Below are 19,125 nucleotides of genomic sequence, written 5' to 3'. Positions count from 1 at the left end.
CTGCCAACTCCTTGATCTTGGATCTCTACACTCTAGGACTATGAGAAATAACTTTCTGTTGTTAAAGCCACCCAGTTTGGAGTATTCCTTAATGGTACTCTAAGCAAGTTTATACAACCCCTAACTCTCCCATATGTTAGCTGACACTACCTAGAATGTTCCCTCTCCTGCCTATCAATGTGTTCTTTATTCTTTGAGCCATCTCTTCATACAGGACCTCATGTATAGCTGTCTCAGACCATCTTGATCCAAGCACTTAATATTTACAGCTTGATATTATTAGTTTTCATAGCTTTTCTCCCCCAAGTAGCTGGAAAACTTATTGAGATCAGGTTTAGAGTTTAATACTTTATTTCCTATAATATATCTCAAACATACTAGATGCTCAAGAAATATCAACCAGTTAGAATGTTTCAGGTACAATAACAGAAAATCCTAGTCAAAATGGCTTACGCGGGGATCCCTGGGTGGCGCAGCAGTTTGGCGCCTGCCTTTGGCCCAGGGTGCAATCCTGGAGACCCGGGATCGAATCCCACGTCGGGCTCCCAGTGCATGGAGCCTGCTTCTCTCTCTGTCTCTCTGTCTCTCTGTCTCTCTCTCTCTCTCTGGCTATCATAAAAAAAAACAAAAACAAACAAACAAACAAAAACAAAATGGCTTACGCAATAAGGAAAATTTATTATTTCCTATAACAAATCCAGATGTAGAAACTTCAGGGTTGATTAGTTCTTCAACTCAACATTGTCACTGTTGCTTTCATCTTTCTTCCAGCTCTTTTCACATTGCCAAGATGGCTTCACTGTTCCAGGCAGGGGGACATGCAAAAACAGCATCATTAGAGAAGAAAAGAAATACTTTCTTCCAATGCACATCTTTTCTGAACATCACCACCCCTGCAGGACCTTGTGTCTCATTGGCTAGAATTGTATCATCTGCCTGTTTGTAAATCAGTCACTGGCCAGGGAAGTTGGGTTAACTTGATTGGCTAAGAGGAGTAAGTATTTGTCCATGTGCAGGACAGTATTCAGCTAGCTGTACAGATTCCACACTCAGCCAGTAAAAAAAAAAAAAAAAAAAAGTAAAAATGAAACAAAAAATAAAAAACACATGAGGGGAGGGATTGGGCTAAGAACAGTATTTATTGAGCACTTCATATATGCCATTGTTATAAGCACTTTCAATGTATTGACTCATTTAATCCTCACACCCTATGAGATAGGATATATTTGCATTTTATGGATGAGGAAACAGAGGTACAGGATGAAGTAACTTGGCCCAAAGTCACTCAGCTACCAAGTGGTAAAGCTGGGATTCAAACCTGGTAATCTGGCTTCAGAATTCATGCTATCAGGCATCATATATTTCCTATCTCTCAACTGTAAGTTTCTTCCTGAATATATATATTAAAATGATTAAGAGTGTTGACATCATTCTGAGTGATGATGACCCTATTGACTCCTTCCACCTACACACTCTGAGGGAATCAGTGTTTGCTTACTTGGGTGAATGACAGGTAGTGTCAGCGCAGATAGATACAGGTGGAAAGTTGTGATATGAACACATGGGTATATGCTCTTGGGCTCTCTCTTTTTAAATCTAGGGAATTCCAGGTATAAAGAATGAGTAAAGCTTATTCATCTGAGAGACTGCCCCAACTCAGTTTTCGTGAGGAACCATCCTGTTGTTTTTAAATGAATGTGTGTGCCCGTAGGACCTGGACTTTAAGTCCCTTTGAATTCTCAGTACTATAGGGGTAAACTTTATGTGTTCCTTTGGACTCCCTCTCCTATTTCTCCTCAGCTCATTTATGCTGAAGCTTATTTTACAGAAGGAAACCAGAGACATATTATTAAACAGGTGAAAGCCAAGAAATATAGTAAGTTTCTGCTTGAACTTGATTATAAGGTTCTCATGGCTCTAAATCTTTTACCACCTAAATAAGAGGAACAGAATTTGAGGCCATGTCAGATCAGCGTGACTCAGTCTTCATTTAAGCCTTGAGCACAGGCTGCATGGTCAACCCTAAATTCCTTGGACATTTTTGTGACTGCATATTCTTTCACTTATGCTACTTTGCCAGGAACTTTAAAGTAGGAACAGCAGATGCAAACATTTGAAGCTGTAATGTAAATAGTGGTATTTCTAAAAGTAAAAGCAGTTAACATTTCTGTTTTTAGATTTTCATAAGACACCTTAAAATTCCATGACGTCTGGCAGTTTGGCTAAGATATGAAGTTGGGTTATGTCCTTCAAAGCCAGAGGCGAGGAAGTGGTGAGGCAAGTCACCCAGCTAGTTGGTGAGCCTCACCAATCACCCAACATCTTCGCCTCAGCACAGCATTTTTGTTCTCTGTTCATTTTGCCTACACTTTAACTGTCATGAAATGATTAAACAGAGCAAAACAAAATTTATGTTTCTGTATGTACAAATGACCCAAAAATTCTTTTCTTTCATTTCTATGCTGCTGGTGGATATGGAAAGGTTTAAGAAAGTTTTGATTCTTAGCCAAAATATGTATATATGTAAATATGTATATCTCTAGCTCCAGGATAAATAAAAGTGTAGACGGTCAGATTCGGAAGAACCCAGCTTTGTGCTACAAATTATTTTATGTGTAGTAATGCAAGCCCAGAGGGCCCCTAACTCTAATTGTGGACGTCCCCCCCTTTTATTTAAGATTTTATTTATTCATGAGAGACACAGAGAGGCAGAGACAGAGACAGAGGGAGAAGCAGGCTCCATGCAGGGAGCCCAATGTGGGACTCGATCCCAGGACCCCAGGATCACGCCCTGGGCCACCTAGGTGCCCTCCCCTTTTTTCCTCTAAACCTCTGATAACAACTTTGCTGCATCACATATAGCACACACACTACATGTCTACACTTATTACAGCAGAGTCTTTGAGAAGCAGTCTGGAATCAGTAATTTCTTAAGCTCCCTATGTGACTTCCATACGCAGCTGGACTGAGAACCACTGCTACAGACTCTCCACATCCTCCTCTTCTCCCTCTTTCCTGGGCCACCTGCCATCTCTCTCTAGGCACTCAAGACAAACTCAGGATTCCCCTATGTGTTCTCCCATTTTATTATAAGCATAGTGCTTTTTGCTCTCCATGGCTCATCCTAACCACCTAAGCTATACCCAGGAAACCTTGACTTTCTCACCTTCAAAATATTGAGATGTTTTCTGCTCTGGCCGTGAAGTAAAGGAGATTGTATTCAGTTGTTGGTTTAAATAACATTTTTTACAAAAGCAAAAAATAACCCCAGATTGGGTTATTGTGTAAGTTTCTGCACATGTTTCTTCCAGACTAGGAGGTCAAGGAATCTAGCTGGGGGACATAAGAAGCTGGAAGCAACAAGTGCACAACCTAGTGATACATTTGGAGTACTGACAAAATATTTCTGCCCATCGTAGGGGCTTTTCAGGCTTGGCTCTGCATTAGAATCACCTGATGAATGTTAAAATCTGGCCCAAATCCAGGTCCCACCCCAGAAATTCTAATTTCATTGATCTGGAGTAGTGTCTGTGCTGTCAGGATTTTTTTAAAATATTTTATTTAAATTCAGTTTGCCAACATAGAGTATGAACCCAGTGCTCATCCCATCATGTGCCCTCCTTAGTGTCAGGATTTTTAAAAATACCTCCCAGATGAGACCAATGAGCAGTCACTGATCTCTGAAAACCAGTCTTGTCACTTCACTGTTTTCTCCAAACCACCATCAATCTTTGCATTTTCCTGTGTTTCCCAAATGGCTCCATTAAAATAATCAGTTGGGAAGCTTCTTAAAAATACAGATTCTTGGGCCCCACTCTAGGCTTACTGAATCAGAATGTCCAAATAAGTCTTATCGGGCAAATATGAGAAATACTACATTAATTTAAATTATATTGGCCCATTTTCATTTGATTAATGTATACTTTATCTATTTGTTTAAAACATATTTAATGAATACCTAATATAAGCCCAACATTGTTTTTTTTATTATTATAAATTAATTTTTATTGGTGTTCAATTTACCAACATACAGAATAACACCCAGTGCTCATCCCGTCAAGTGTCCCCCTCCGTGCCCGTCACACATTCACCCCCACCCCCCGCCCTCCTCCCCTTCCACCACCCCTAGTTCATTTCCCAGAGTTAGAAGTCTTTATGTTCTGTGTCCCTTTCTGATATCTCCCACACATTTCTTCTCCCTTCCCTTATATTCCCCTTCACTATTATTCATATTCCCCAAATGAGTGAGAACATACACTGTTTGTCCTTCTCCGATTGACTTACTTCACTCAGCATAATACCCTCCAGTTCCATCCACGTTGAAGCAAATGGTGGGTATTTGTTGTTTCTAATGGCTGAGTAATATTCCATCGTATACATAAACCACATCTTCTTTATCCATTCATCTTTCGATGGGCACCGAGGCTCCTTCCACAGTTTGGCTATTGTGGACATGGCTGCTAGAAACATCGGGGTGCAGGTGTCCCGGCGTTTCATTGCATCTGAATCTTCGGGGTAAATCCCTAACAGTGCAATTTCTGGGTCGTAGGGCAGGTCTATTTTTAATTCTTTGAGGAACCTCCACACAGTTTTCCAGAGTGGCTGCACCAGTTCACATTCCCACCAACAGTGTAAGAGGGTTCCCTTTTCTCCACATCCTCTCCAACATTTGTTGTTTCCTGCCTTATTAATTTTCCCCATTCTCACTGGTGTGAGGTGGTATCTCATTGTGGTTTTGATTTGTATTTCCCTGATGGCAAGTGATGCAGAGCATTTTCTCATGTGCATGTTGGCCATGTCTATGTCTTCCTCTGTGAGATTTCTCTTCATGTCTTTTGCCCATTTCATGATTGGATTGTTTGTTTCTTTGGTGTTAAGTTTAATAAGTTCTTTATAGATTTTGGAAACTAGCCCTTTATCTGATATGTTATTTGCAAATATCTTCTCCCATTCTGTAGGTTGTCTTTGAGTTTTGTTGACTGTATCCTTTGCTGTGCAAAAGCTTCTTATCTTGATGAAGTCCCAATAGTTCATTTTTGCTTTTGTTTCTTTTGTTTTCGTGGATGTATCTTGCAAGAAGTTACTGTGGCCAAGTTCAAAAAGGGTGTTGCCTGTGTTCTCCTCTAGGATTTTGATGGAGTCTTGTCTCACATTTAAATCTTTCATCCATTTTGAGTTTATCTTTGTGTATGGTGCAAGAGAGTGGTCTAGTTTCATTCTTCTGCATGTGGATGACCAATTTTCCCAGCACCATTTATTGAAGAGACTGTCTTTCTTCCAGTGGATTGTCTTTCCTCCTTTGTCGAATACTAGTTGACCATAAAGTTCAGGGTCCATTTCTGGATTCTCTATTCTGTTCCATTGGTCTATGTGTCTGTTTTTGTGCCAGTACCACACTGTCTTGATGACCACAGCTTTGTAGTACAACCTGAAATCTGGCATTGTGATGTCCCCAGCTATGGTTTTCTTTTTTAAAATTCCCCTGGCTGTTTGGGGTCTTTTCTGATTCCACAGGGCCAGATGGCTTCCCAGGGGAATTCTATCAAACGTTTAAAGAAGAAATCATACCTATTCTACTAAAGCTGTTTGGAAAGATAGAAAGAGATGGAGTACTTCCAAACTCATTCTATGAGGCCAGCATCACCTTAATTCCAAAACCAGACAAAGACCCCACCAAAAAGGAGAATTACAGACCAATATCCCTGATGAACATGGATGCAAAAATTCTCAACAAGATACTAGCCAATAGGATCCAACAACACATTAAGAAAATTATTCACCATGACCAAGTAGGATTTATCCCCGGGATGCAAGGCTGGTTCAACACTCGTAAAACAATCAATGTGATTCATCATATCAGCAAGAGAAAAACCAAGAACCATATGATCCTCTCATTAGATGCAGAGAAAGCATTTGACAAAATACAGCATCCATTCCTGATCAAAACTCTTCAGAGTGTAGGGATAGAGGGAACTTTCCTCGATATCTTAAAAGCCATCTACGAAAAGCCCACAGCAAATATCATTCTCAATGGGGAAGCACTGGGAGCCTTTCCCCTAAGATCAGGAACCAGACAGGGATGTCCACTCTCACCACTGCTATTCAACATAGTATTGGAAGTCCTAGCCTCAGCAATCAGACAACAAAAAGACATTAAAGGCATTCAAATTGGCAAAGAAGAAGTCAAACTCTCCCTCTTCGCCGATGACATGATACTCTACATAGAAAACCCAAAAGCCTCCACCCCAAGATTGCTAGAACTCATACAGCAATTTGGTAGCGTGGCAGGATACAAAATCAATGCCCAGAAATCAATGGCATTCCTATACACTAACAATGAGACTGAAGAAAGAGAAATTAAGGAGTCAATCCCATTTACAATTGCACCCAAAAGCATAAGATACCTAGGAATAAACCTAACCAAAGAGGTAAAGGATCTATACCCTAAAAACTATAGAACACTTCTGAAAGAAATTGAGGAAGACACAAAGAGATGGAAAAATATTCCATGCTCATGGATTGGCAGAATTAATATTGTGAAAATGTCAATGCTACCCAGGGCAATTTACACGTTCAATGCAATGGTTGTTTTTTAAATGCAGCTGCCGGAAGTCACAGTTCAAGAACATATTGGTCCCTTTATTTCTTTTTCATTTCTCTTCTTCCTCCATCTCCTTAAAGTACCAAAGGCCTCTGTGCACAATCAAGATTGAATATTATCCCCCTTTTAATCTGGAAAAATGGGACACTAACCACAGAAGACTGGCTGTGGTCTTTGATTCATCTTTTGTTGCTCCTTCTAAACAAAGGGCATTGTCCCCTGATAAATTCCATTTTCTGCCTCTTATTCAAAGGTAGTTTACACACTAGCTACAGTGATTCTCACACAATGCAGTGACTGGCAAAGATACAAATAACTTTCAAAGTTCTTTCAACCTGTGGACCCAGGTGTCCCTTCTGAAAGATATAAACTAGCCCTTCCACACCTCTCACAATTGGTAAAGGAGACTATAGAACCTGAGATTACAAAAAGAAGACACACAGTGCAGCTTTAAAAAGCTTCTGGGACTAAAAGGTGCTTTTCTCTCTATCCTACTCAAACTTCACAAGCCTCCGTATGAAAATTGAAGGAGGTCAAGTTAGCATTGTCTTTCCCTCAACATTTAATCGAGGGACATTTCCTCGACTTAGGCATTTTATCACTTGGCATTAATTGTGAATAATTTTCTGAAAATACATCTTCTTCTATTTTTGCAGTTTTCTTTACAGAGTAGACTGTGCAGAAAACTGTAATGAGAAGGGACTACAGCCACCAGATTTTTTTTTTATATTGCCCTGAGATATATTAATTGATTGGCAGATATTCCCTGCAGTGCATAAACTGACTGTGTAATACTTGGGAGCAAATGTCATAATCACAAATTGTTGTAAGAACTTCCACAGTGATGAACCCAAAAAATACATAACTTGAAGTTTAAGCATCATGGACTCAGGTATAAGCTAGGAGTGGAATATTTTTTTTTGAAGGCCCAATATCAAGACCTATTCAAAGAGTCACCTTGAGATGTCTCCAGTAACAGCTTCTCACTCCTGCTGTCCTCCGATTCCTCCGGCAGTCCAGTGGCCAAAAAAGGCAATGAATAGGGGTCTTGGGTCTACTGGTACTTCTCAAGCACTGGGCTTCGACCACTACTTACCTGAGTGTCCAACAACGGTCCCAAATGAATCAATATCTGCAATGTAGACCCAACATTTTTTTCATCTTGATATTCAGAAAGAAATATAAATCGCTGCCCTCATCCTGCTGATTGGCAGAGTCTCCCACTTGAAATCTGTTGGTTCATTGTGATCTTCAAAAGAACTATAAAATTAGGTGAAGAGTATCCACCGTGGTTAGGAATGGAGACTGTCCTCATTTTACAGGCGAGGACCCTGAAGCCCAGGGAGTTGAAATGGCTTGCCAGAAGTTGCCCAGTGAATTAAGACACAATCTGTATTGTCGTCCTTAAGTCCTGGGTCCATACTTTCTCCATTAGGCTATTCTCCATTCACCCCAAATTCACCTGTTCTCTTCTGGTGTCTTGAGCTGTGAAATTTGATAAATGAGTTTGCTGGATTCTCAATCTCTTAGATCCATTTGGCCAAACATATGACCCATGTATTATCCTCTGTCTGTCCAGGGCTTCTAGTATTCCAAATGTGGCTGCCCATCACTTGATGGTGCCATTAACTTCTAATGTATCCTTTTTCATTCTGGATGAGAAATCTTGTTTAGATGGACAAAGACTTCATAGACATATCTTCATTGCTAAGTATGACCTTTCCATGGCTAGCCTTTAGTAGCCAGGTATTCAGGCACAAAGTTGTTGAATTCTGTGTCCTTCCTCACTATAGCATTCTTTTTCTCCCATTTTTGTCACTAACAATTATGCTCCTTCCAGGGATCCAGTTCATATGCTTAGCACATAGTCTTCAGATTCCTCTGTCTCCTACCATTTGCCTTTACATATATTCAGCTTCACCAAAATGTCCAGTATGGTTCTGGGTATATATTATATAAATCTCTTTTAGCATCTGTGCCCTTGTTATGCCCTGGGCTGGGAATACCATTTCCCTATAACGTTTTGGTTCTATTCATACATTGCCTCTTCTTCGGGCCTTTTCCTGAATATCAGGTTGATGTGATTTCTTTCTACTCTGAGCACCTAATGCCCTTCTTGTCACTTCTATTTTCATAGCACTTATAGAACGGCCTACCTGTATTATAGTCAACATGCACTAGGTACTCTAGATCATGTCTTTTATAATTCATCCTTATACCACACAGCACATAGCACAGGGCCTTATTCTTCATTGTAAAAAATGATATAGAGATAAATAGATAGATAAATATTTATTATCCACAAGCCAAAGCCATATATTTTAATCCTTAGCAAAAACAAGGGTTTTCCATCATAAAAACAATACATCATTGCAACTCTATGTCAAAACTAAAATGAAGCATATGCTACTTCAATGTTCTAAGAGCTATATGAAAACTGAAGAGAAAGCAAAATGAATTTTATATTCTAGCATATTGTATCGAGCAGAAGCTGTATGCTTGAGACCAGAAGGTTAAATGAGGAAAGCAGGAATCATAGGCAGGCAATCAATCTAAGGACTGACCCACCTTGGAGGGAGGGTGGGGAGAGCTGATCATCCAGTCTGAGTCTAAAAGCTCAAGAACCAGAGGCTGATGTCTAATATCTAAGGGCAGGAGAAGATGGATGTCTCAGCTCAAAGAGAGAAAGTGAATTCACTCTTCCTTGGCCTTTTTGTTCTATTTAGGCCCTCAATGGATTAGATGATGCCAACCTACACTGAGGAGGACCAACTGCTTTCCACTGTGTACTGATTCAAATGCTAATCTCTTCCATAAACAGCCTCACAGACACAGCCAGAAATAATATTTTACCAGCTATCTGGGGAACCCTTAGCCCAGTCAAGTTGATACATAAAATTAACCACCACAAAGGGCAAGTGTTCAGATGTTTCAGAGTCTAACATCTATAACCAGGGTCAAATCTCTAGAAAAATTCTAAAGAACTAAGAATATCCCAACAAAGGTATCAAAAAAATTCCAGGGAGGTGATTTCTGAAGTCTAGATAAAGGAAACTGTAACCTGGAACCAGAGATTGAATTTTGGTAGGCAAATGGTAAAGAAAAGAAGGAAAGTCACCACGGAACAAAAAGAAAAGGGGTGTCAGTAAGGGCCCAGAAGCAAGTTGTGTTGAGAGTCTGACTCCACTCTACAAGTATTTCCTGGGCAGCCCGGGGGGCTCAGCGGTTTAGCGCTGCCTTCAGCCCAGGGTGTGATCCTGGAGTCCCCAGATCAAGTCCCATGTCAGGCTCCCTGCGTGGATCCTGCTTCTCCCTCTGCCTGTGTCTCTGCCTCTCTCTCTCTCTGTGTGTGTGTGTGTGTGTCTCATGAATAAATAAATAAAATCATTAAAAATAAAATAAAATAGGTATTTCTCTTAGTTGCTACATTGCACAAAGTCAGGTACTCCAGCATAACCTCTGTAGAGTCAGTTATTATCCTTGCATTTAGCCAACAAAAACACTACTGATTTGCATCTAAAAAAATGAACACAAATTGTTAAGAGGCAACCCACCTTACTATGAGACAATCACCCAAAGCCATGTTCTCAGACTGCAGTGTACGCATGAATCCCCAGGGATCTCAGGAAATTGCAAATCCTGATTCAGCGGGTCAGAGATGGACCTGGAATTCTGTATTTTTCCCAAGCATCCATGGTTCATACTGGTTCCTGAGTCACACCTTAAGTAAGGAAGACATACATAATAGCTAAACTGGAGCCCAAAATAAAGAATACTCATATTTTAAAATCACAGCCTAATGCATAAATTAAATAACACACACACACAACTTATATACAGACTGTATAATTTGCTATATTATCTATAATAACATGTTATATCCTTTCAGACCTCTCAATAGACGTTATTATTCCCTTGCCAACATTTAACAAAAAGTCTGAAGCACTTGTTTTCCATATTTATCTCTTGCCTCTGTCTGCTTATATTCTTTTTAATAGGTTCCAAATGAGAAATGTTCACTTCACAGATTTTAATTACCTGAGATCCTTTTTTCCTTATTGATTACCTAGAGCAAAGTAGCTTTTTGCGTTAACCTTTCAAAATGTCCAATTTAATTTATGAATACAATATTTTTTCAGCTCAATGTGTACAGATGATGCAGACTGTTTCAGACTGCTGTTAGAAAAAGCCTGTTTTGATTACCCCACAGAAATGCGCCTGGGATGGAGAATTCTGAGAGTTTATGAAAACACCTGCCCAACGATTTATTGGAAGAGCACCAAGCATCCACACAGCAATGGGATCCGTGGTAGATAAAGCGTTCTCTCAACTGTGGGGTAAATTTGTCTTGACATCACATTAGGATTAAATCAGTTATGCAATATTCCACAACGGCTGCCTTTATTTTGTATTTTTGAAAACAAAAGCCTGATTTTCTGGATTCCTGCTAACGGACTAAACATTGACATAAAGCCTGGAGACATCACAGTAGGAGGAAGGGGGCTCCTGCTGCTGAGGTCATCCTGAGGCATTTGAATTCAGGGCTTCCATTATTCCAAATGTGGTAGCTATTCTGGGAAGCTTCAAGGTCACAAACCAACACTGCTTGATTGCAGTCACTTCTCTGATGCCTTCAGCAAATGTTGCTCCTTTTCACATTTCCTGGGCTTTGAAATCACATAGCAACTTTATCCCCCCCCCCACAACCCAATCAGAGGCTTTCAATGCAAGCCATTCTGCAAAACACAAAATCAGGGGGAAAAGAAGCTAAATCAAACTCAAATAAAAAGCAGTGATAGAAGGCTTCAACAAAGTCCACACAGGGAATCAAACCTGCTTTTAAACAAAAATATTGACATAGAAATTTAAAATAAATACCAGTTTCATATGCTGAACATTTTATTATTGGCTCACAGGACTGCAAACGTAAGGAACACATTCTTCTCTGAAACATTGCCAAAGGCAAACCTCTTAAAAACCAAACATTGTGGGGGATCCCTGGGCGGCGCAGCGGTTTGGCGCCTGCCTTTGGCCCAGGGCGCGATCCTGGAGACCCGGGATCGAATCCCACGTCAGGCTCCCGGTGGATGGAGCCTGCTTCTCCCTCTGCCTGTGTCTCTGCCTCTCTCTCTCTCTCTGTGACTATCATAAATAAATAAAGAAAAAAATATTAAAAATCAAACATTGTGACATGTTCTCAAGCAGCTTGCCATCATGTCGATTGTTGCATTTGGTATAACATGACGCCTGCACGTTCATTAAGCCCACCTTTTGCAATTAAGGTGCATATGTTTTGCTTCTCCAAACGTCTGAAAGCCAGGTGGAATGAGTCAATCGCTCTGGTGACATTGAGCGTTTCTACCACAATGCTGAATTCTAGCTCAGTATTTTGCATAGTATGCCTATTGTATAGAAACCGGAATTGCCAAAATGTCCTTTTGTGTAAAGCTGTAAATGCTCAGAAGATCTTAGCAAATACTGGCTATGTTGCTGCTAAGGCACATGAAACAGATGTCTACGATTACCCTGTTAAAAAGTGTCATTGTAAAAGACCCTTCAAATAAAGCACTGCTGCTGGTCATTGTACATTAATTGGCTTCATTCCTCTCTGAAGGTCTAGCAGAGCCTGGTCCTCTGATTTGCTGCCTCCCAAAGCATACTGGATGCTAAAAATATTGAGGGGGTCCTCGTTCTTTCATTGTCTTCTAATCTTTAAGTAACATGCCCATTAGAAACAAGTCCGGTGATTCTGTCCTAACATTCAATATTTCTTCAGATTAAAAAAAAATAAAAATGGATTTCATTACAGCTGGGACTGGCAATACCTAAGGATAAGAGGCAAAAGCAGAGTAGAGAGGCTGACCTACAGTTAAAATGGTAAGTTTCAGTTCATTGGAACCTTGAAATTGTGAGCACTTGGGCAACTGAGAAGTTAGGCGTCGAGTAGCTAACCGAAATAGGGCTTTCACAAATAAATCCCAGCAAGGCTAGAGTTGCGTGACCTCCCCCAATGTACCTCTCCAGGTAGAGCACCTTATAACTCTCATCTCGATGTCAGGAAGAGCTAATTAGCTGAAAGCTGCATCTGGGGTGAGAGGGCAATGGGAAGGCAAAACAAGGATTGCTTCAAAATTGCTCTCACTGTGTGTCTACTGGAGAGGGGTTTGGGGAAGATTGCTTAGAGTGTAAAAGCTCTTTCTGATATTTCTGACAGTTAAAGTACCCTAAATTGGAATGCACTCCTATATAAAAGAATAAGGAAGAAAATCATTGCTGAAGAGTGTTGATGATCATGGGATGCTTGTCTTTTCTGTAAAAGCCCATGCAAGTTGGTGAGGTTTTCTAACAACTTTGAAAGTATTAGATAAACATGACCTGTGAAGTCTTTCAGGTTTAACCACTCACTACTCATCCTTACCCAGTCTCTCACATCTAACCACCGCCAGCTAAGCAGGATCTTTCACTGTTCTTCTTTTAATAGTTTCAGTAAAAGGTTTAGAGGGACCTGGCCTTTTGTGATTTACTCTAGACAGAAGGGCAGGAATAGAGATGGAGAAATGGAAACATCTAAGGAATTTAGGATTCATCTCTCAGGACAGTAGTATCAGAAGAGCACTGGAAAAGGAGTCAGGATCCTTCAGTCACTATCGTGCATCTTGGACAAATCATTTAATCTTTCTTTGATTTCATTTCCTTATATGTAAAAGGAAGAGGCTTGGCAATATCCAGTTTTTAATTCCCTATGGTGACTATAAGATTCCCACTTCGGCATTCCCTTCAGTGCTCTAAAATACTAGCATTCTCTTCTTCTGTCTGTAGTGGTTTATCACTGATTAAAAAAAGAGATTTGGGGTTTAATTATCTATGTTTCCCTCAGGTAAACTTTATTCAGAAATTTTCATCTATAAATGTATCAGTAACACTCAACGGAAACAAATTTTGGAGTTTCAATAAATCTAAAAAATAAGAAATGAAAAGAATGGAGCACTTACAACTATTGAAAGAATCTCAGATGCCAGACAAGCGATCCCATTAACATGAAGTCTTCAAAGAATGCCAAAATTTGGGAAGACTTTGAAAGAGCTCAGAATAATATCCAGTGCTTCAACTGAGACTCCACAGAATTCATGTAGAACCACGAAAGTGATGTCCTAATTTATGGTAAAAACTCTTAATCTATATCTCAAGTGAACAGAATAAGAGAATATACATAAGATTAAAATAAACCAAATACTGAGAGCCTACTGGGTAGAAAGCACTGTCCAAGACACTGAAAAATGAACACGCTGTGGACCTGCCCAAAAGGAGAAGTCTGCTTTGTAAAAGTATAAAAATAACAAAAAACCCTCAAGCCCTTGAGCTATTTACAGACTATAGACACTGAGGCAATCAGTTGGGAGATGACATTAATGTGAGTAAAATAAACTTAGTTAATCAAATCAACTTACTAAAAGGACTAAACCAGAGAGCCTAAATGAAAAACTATCAACCTAACCCAGGCTAAAATCAAACAATTCAGTCAGGGTGTGAAAGTAAACCACTGTTCGGTTAATTTAACAGACATTTCACGTTGACCCAGGTGTCTGGCTGACACTAAGCTTCATCTGGAAAGTGAGATTTGGCTTCCCCTGATGAGGAAAATGGGAAAACAGAAGAAAAATAAATGACCAAGATGAATATAGAAATCGTATCAACTACAAAGTAGAAGAAAGGGGAGCAAAAGAAAATGAGAAAATTGAATTAGATGATTTCTAACAGTCCTTTCTCAGTTCTCAAAAAAAAAATCCCTTAATTATATATCAAGTTTAGATATTAGAGAAAATGTACCCAGGCCACCCAAACCTCACAAATAACTCCATGATTATACATAGAATAATATATTTCAGAATTTATTTATCCAAAGTTCTATTTATATTATTTCTATTCGTGGATCCCTGGGTGGCTCAGCGGTTTGGTGCCTGCCTTTGGCACAGGGTGTGATCCTGGAGACCCGGGATCGAATCCCATGTCGGGCTCCCGGTGCATGGAGCCTGCTTCTCCCTCTGCCTATGTCTCTGCCTTGTCTCTGCCTCTCTCTCTCTCTCTCTGTATCACTATCATAAATAAATAATTAAAAAAATAAAAAAATTATTTCTATTAAAAATGTTAAGGATTTAAGTGCTTCATTCAGTGCCAGGTTTGAAGATGAGTAAAACACATTCAATAGTCACATGAAAAACACACACTTACTTTCACAAACTGACATGTCTTTATTGTGATCATTAGATCACTGGCACCAAAAACATTCAAAACATATTGGTATTCTTCATCCAGTTATATAACTGTATCATTTGTTGGTAATGTCTTTGAAAAACAGATTAAATTATATTACACCCATATGCTTGATCTAAAATGTTTAACTTCTTTTAAATAGTATGTTGAGGGTGGAGGGCAGAGAAGAATTGCTCTAAGAAATACAAACTGTAGCATCATGATTAGGGTTCCATGTTTAAAGTTGAATTATCACTAAATAGCGCTAGAGAGTCTTCCTTATGTCTCATCCTTATACTTCTTTTAGTGTAGACAGCATCACTGAATTCTAGAAGTTTCTATAATCATTTGGAAAGATTGCATTTGAAGTGCCTCATTTCCTACATGCTAAATTAGTACTTCCTATGGGGTTTTATGAGGCAAAGCCAGTGGGGAAAACCTGCAAAATTATTTTGAAATTAAACTACGATCTATAAAAAATTATACTCATTATGCCAACTTGAGTTTTCCATGGCCAAATAGTACTATTATTTCTATATGCTGCTTGTATCAACATACCATGTTGCACTTAGCACACAATGTAAAAAATACTATGACTAATATATAAATCACAGGACCTTTAGGAGAAATGGTTAGCAAACATATTCACATTCTCCAAAAACACTAAAAATAATGTTTTAATATCTTACATATAAAATCTTATTGTTGCTTTTATTGCAAAGACGGCACATAACATACTTGGCATTCCCAATCACTGAATTTTAGAGCTGAAAATATCTTCTAGACTGTACAGTGCAGGACAGCAGACACATGCTGCCATTCATCTTTCCTAAACCCAAGGCAGACAGCACCAATCAATCTCAGCTTTATTTTTCACTGAGCCTAGGTGTGGTCTCCAATGCTTATCCACACAGCCCTTTCGGAGGCCTTTACCAATAGATCACTGTTGGCACAAAGGATGAAATATATTTGCTAACTCTACTCCAGTCCAGCATCCTCAATGTACAAATGATAATAATAAAAAATACGAAAGCAATGAGAATATAAGTAATCCCCCGTTTTGCTAATCCATTAATTTTGCAGTAGAGCCAAGATTAAAACAGATTTTGAGCTTTTATAGCTATAGCTTGTTGCCTTAGAGAATTTTTTTAATAGTAAGAGACAGGAGGTTTGAAATTAGAATACTTTTAATTGAAAAATCCCATTGCTTTATTTTCATCTCATTGCAGCTGCTGCTTTTCATATATATAATGTGTTGTTATTTTTTCTGCTGCCTCTTTGTAAGCCAGAAACACTTCTTAAGAAAAGAACATTAGTCCCCCATCTTTTTAAAAAATATAAATGATTGAAGAAGTTGCAGTTTGTGACAAATAGACTTGAAGAATTCACAGGGCCAGTGAGTCCTGAAAATATTTTCTTCTACCTGGCACATCTCAGGTTTGCTTTGGCCAAAAATCTCTGGGGCTATCCCCCACCACACGAGGTTATCCTAACTGGTTACCCTGGTGCCTAACAAAGTCTATCACCCATCTTTATGTTGCATGAATCACTTCATCATCACTCAGACAGAACCAGAATTCCCTTCCAAAGAGTTTGGTTTGGTGCCAACCAGCTGACGCTTGGGCTCCGGTTTCTGGCCTCCATTCTCTTCCCACAACACGTCCTTCCCATCCTGTTACACAAACATGATAGAACTCTAGCCCTTACAACTTTTAGGCAAAATAAGAAGTGTGCTTGTTTCCATTTCCATCCAGTCATTCATCCATTCAGTAAATATTTACTCAGTACCCGTTACATGACAGATGTTGTTCTGGGTACTCCATGACAGAGTCAGGAGTAAATAAAGTAAAAAGGCTGACTCAGTAAGTTTATATTCTATTTCAACTTTAGCAAGTAAATACACAGCATGTCAGATGTTGCTTAGGGCTGAGGAAGAAAAGGAAGATGAGGGGCTATAAGGAGTGAGCAGGGAGGTACACTCCTCTACGGAGGCAGGTCAGGGGAGACTTACTAAAAACCCAATGTTTGATCAGGGACCTCAAGAAAGTTAAATAAATAAATAAAACCAAGCTGTTTATATATGGGTAAAGAAGCCCTTGGCACAGAGATAGTATTTAAAGCCACAAGAATGAAAAGAACAACGAGAAATTGCTCTCCAAATTTTAAAGGTCAGGGTAGCAAGGAGTGACTACGGAGGAATCTCTAGCGATGTAGGAAACCAAGATTAAAGGGGCATCCTAGAAATCAGCTACAGTGTTTTAGGAGTGAGGACATGTTTAACTGTGTAAAAGGATACTGAGATGCTGACTAAGACAAGCTGATAATGGACTATTCCATTTAGCCCCATAAAAGTCAGGTATAGTTTATGGCAGTGGTGTCAGGGTCATCAAGTGGACTCAAAGACGAATGAGGACAAGAAGTATGTAATATGTATAGAACAGCCTTTTCTCATAGTTTTACTCAAAAGAAGAGCAAATAAATGGAGCAAAGGGAATTTGAGAGTATTGTTATTCCTCTTATTTGTTTTGAAGATGGAAGAAAGCTTATGTGTGTCCTCATCACAAAGATCTGGTAAAAAGCAAGAAATGATAGAGCAAGTGAGAAAAGATTTGTTATACTAACCCCCTTGACTAGGCTGGAGAGGATGGGGTCTTAAGAGTAAATTGTGCAGGTGGGAGGGGGACAGAAGGTACACTTCATCCACAGAGGAAGAGTTCATGTGTACAGAGGCAGGGTGTTGAATGATGTGATGATAGGAAGATAAAGAAATTCTCTCCTGGTACTTCTATGAAATGAGAAAGTCATAGTTTAGAATGAGAAGGTTGAGGAGAAAAAAAGATTCTCTCTCTCCTCTATGAAACAACCTGAACCAATCGCCCTTTCCCCCCCATTAATAGAAAAACATAGGGAACTATCCATTCTTTGCTAATTATCCACTCCACTGCTCCCTTCCATAATCAAGAGTTGACAGTACATTCCAGAAAGAATGACATAGGGTCGTCTTATTACTTTCCCCTTGAAGGTAGTTTCAAAAATCACTCAGCTCACAAATCTGTTCCATGCTCCCCAGGTCCCTCCCCCATCCCCAAACACTTCCTATTTATAACCACATCATTTTAGCCATTTCTCTGACTTTACTCGGGACCTGAACATCCTTCTAAAACAAAGTTCCTCACAAATGCATTCACTTGGGAATCAGGAGGAGAGAAACTTAATCACTCATGGTCCTTTAGTCCTTTGAACTCTTTTTCATTAAACCTCATTATTATCTCGTTAGTTGCTTAACCCCTACTTATTTTAAGTTGTGGTCTGAGAACTATGCCCTAGGATTTTAGAGACTGGAAATTTATTTGAAAATTTGAATAATACTGTAACATAAAACCTGCAGTAGTGAAATGAGTAGTTGGTATCTCATGGGATCTTGTTGAAACATAAGCATAAAGCGGTTCACATCCATGACTGTTTCCAACCTGTGAAGTAAGCGTGTTCTGTTTATCTGAGAAAGAGGAGTGAAAGGAAAAGGAGGACTGGTGCAGCTGTCCTGGAATGCTTCTGGAACCTCTAAACTTGCCTTTTCCAACAGGTATATTTCACCTAAACATTATGGGGAACATTTTGGACCAGTGTATCCCAAGGGTAGAAATCTATTAAGAGTCGCAAGGCGCACTTTGCTTAAGGTGAGATAGTCACCTCACAGAGAAGAATGAGAAAAATGATTCTGCTGACTGAAAGCTGGGACTGGAAGATCTCAGAGAATCAGAGGGTTCTTCTTCCCTCACCTCTCTGAAGAAGGGCCTTACAGATCTGTGATTTATTTGGCATTTCCTTACTGTGAATGACTCAGCCTGATTGCCTAAAAGCTTGCTGACAGTCATGCAAGGTATAGAGAAAGCATTATGAAGAATGCAGAGGGAAAAGCAAAGTGTGCTCTCAGGGGAGTTGGCAGATGTGGTGATCTCTGGTGGTGGGATTTGAGGGAATATAGAAAACAGGTGCAAAGAGGAAAAGTAAATACAAGTAGAGTGACACAGAAAAGCGATAAGGGAAGTCACAAGAAATGAATATGAAGAAAATTTTTAAAAAGGAAGGTGGTGTTACAATAACAGAAAAAAATGGTTAGATCCTCCCTCTCTTGGACATTAAATGACAAAATAAATGCCCAATTGATTAGATAACTAAATGCAAAAAAATTAGAAAAACTAATATATTTTTCAATATCTCTATGGGCATCTTATTTTAGACTTAAAAATAATATATTATGGGGCGCTTGGGTG

The 19,125-nt window shown here is 39.4% G+C and overlaps 1 long non-coding RNA gene across 1 annotated transcript; it reads right to left on the bottom strand.

The window, feature by feature from the left end:
* Nucleotides 1-658: 658 nt before the first annotated feature.
* On the bottom strand, nucleotides 659-10,318 carry LOC129514769 (uncharacterized). Its single transcript, XR_008665500.1, has 2 exons — nucleotides 10,156-10,318; nucleotides 659-799 (listed from the first exon to the last, which is right to left on the bottom strand). It is a non-coding gene; the product is annotated as an uncharacterized LOC129514769 (long non-coding RNA).
* Nucleotides 10,319-19,125: the final 8,807 nt, after the last annotated feature.

This window comes from Nyctereutes procyonoides, unplaced genomic scaffold (genome assembly GCF_905146905.1).
Source record: "Nyctereutes procyonoides isolate TBG_1078 unplaced genomic scaffold, NYPRO_anot_genome, whole genome shotgun sequence".
Lineage (NCBI taxonomy): Eukaryota > Metazoa > Chordata > Mammalia > Carnivora > Canidae > Nyctereutes > Nyctereutes procyonoides.
The sequence above is the reverse complement of the archived record's forward strand: the minus strand, read 5'-3'. Positions and strand labels throughout refer to the sequence as shown.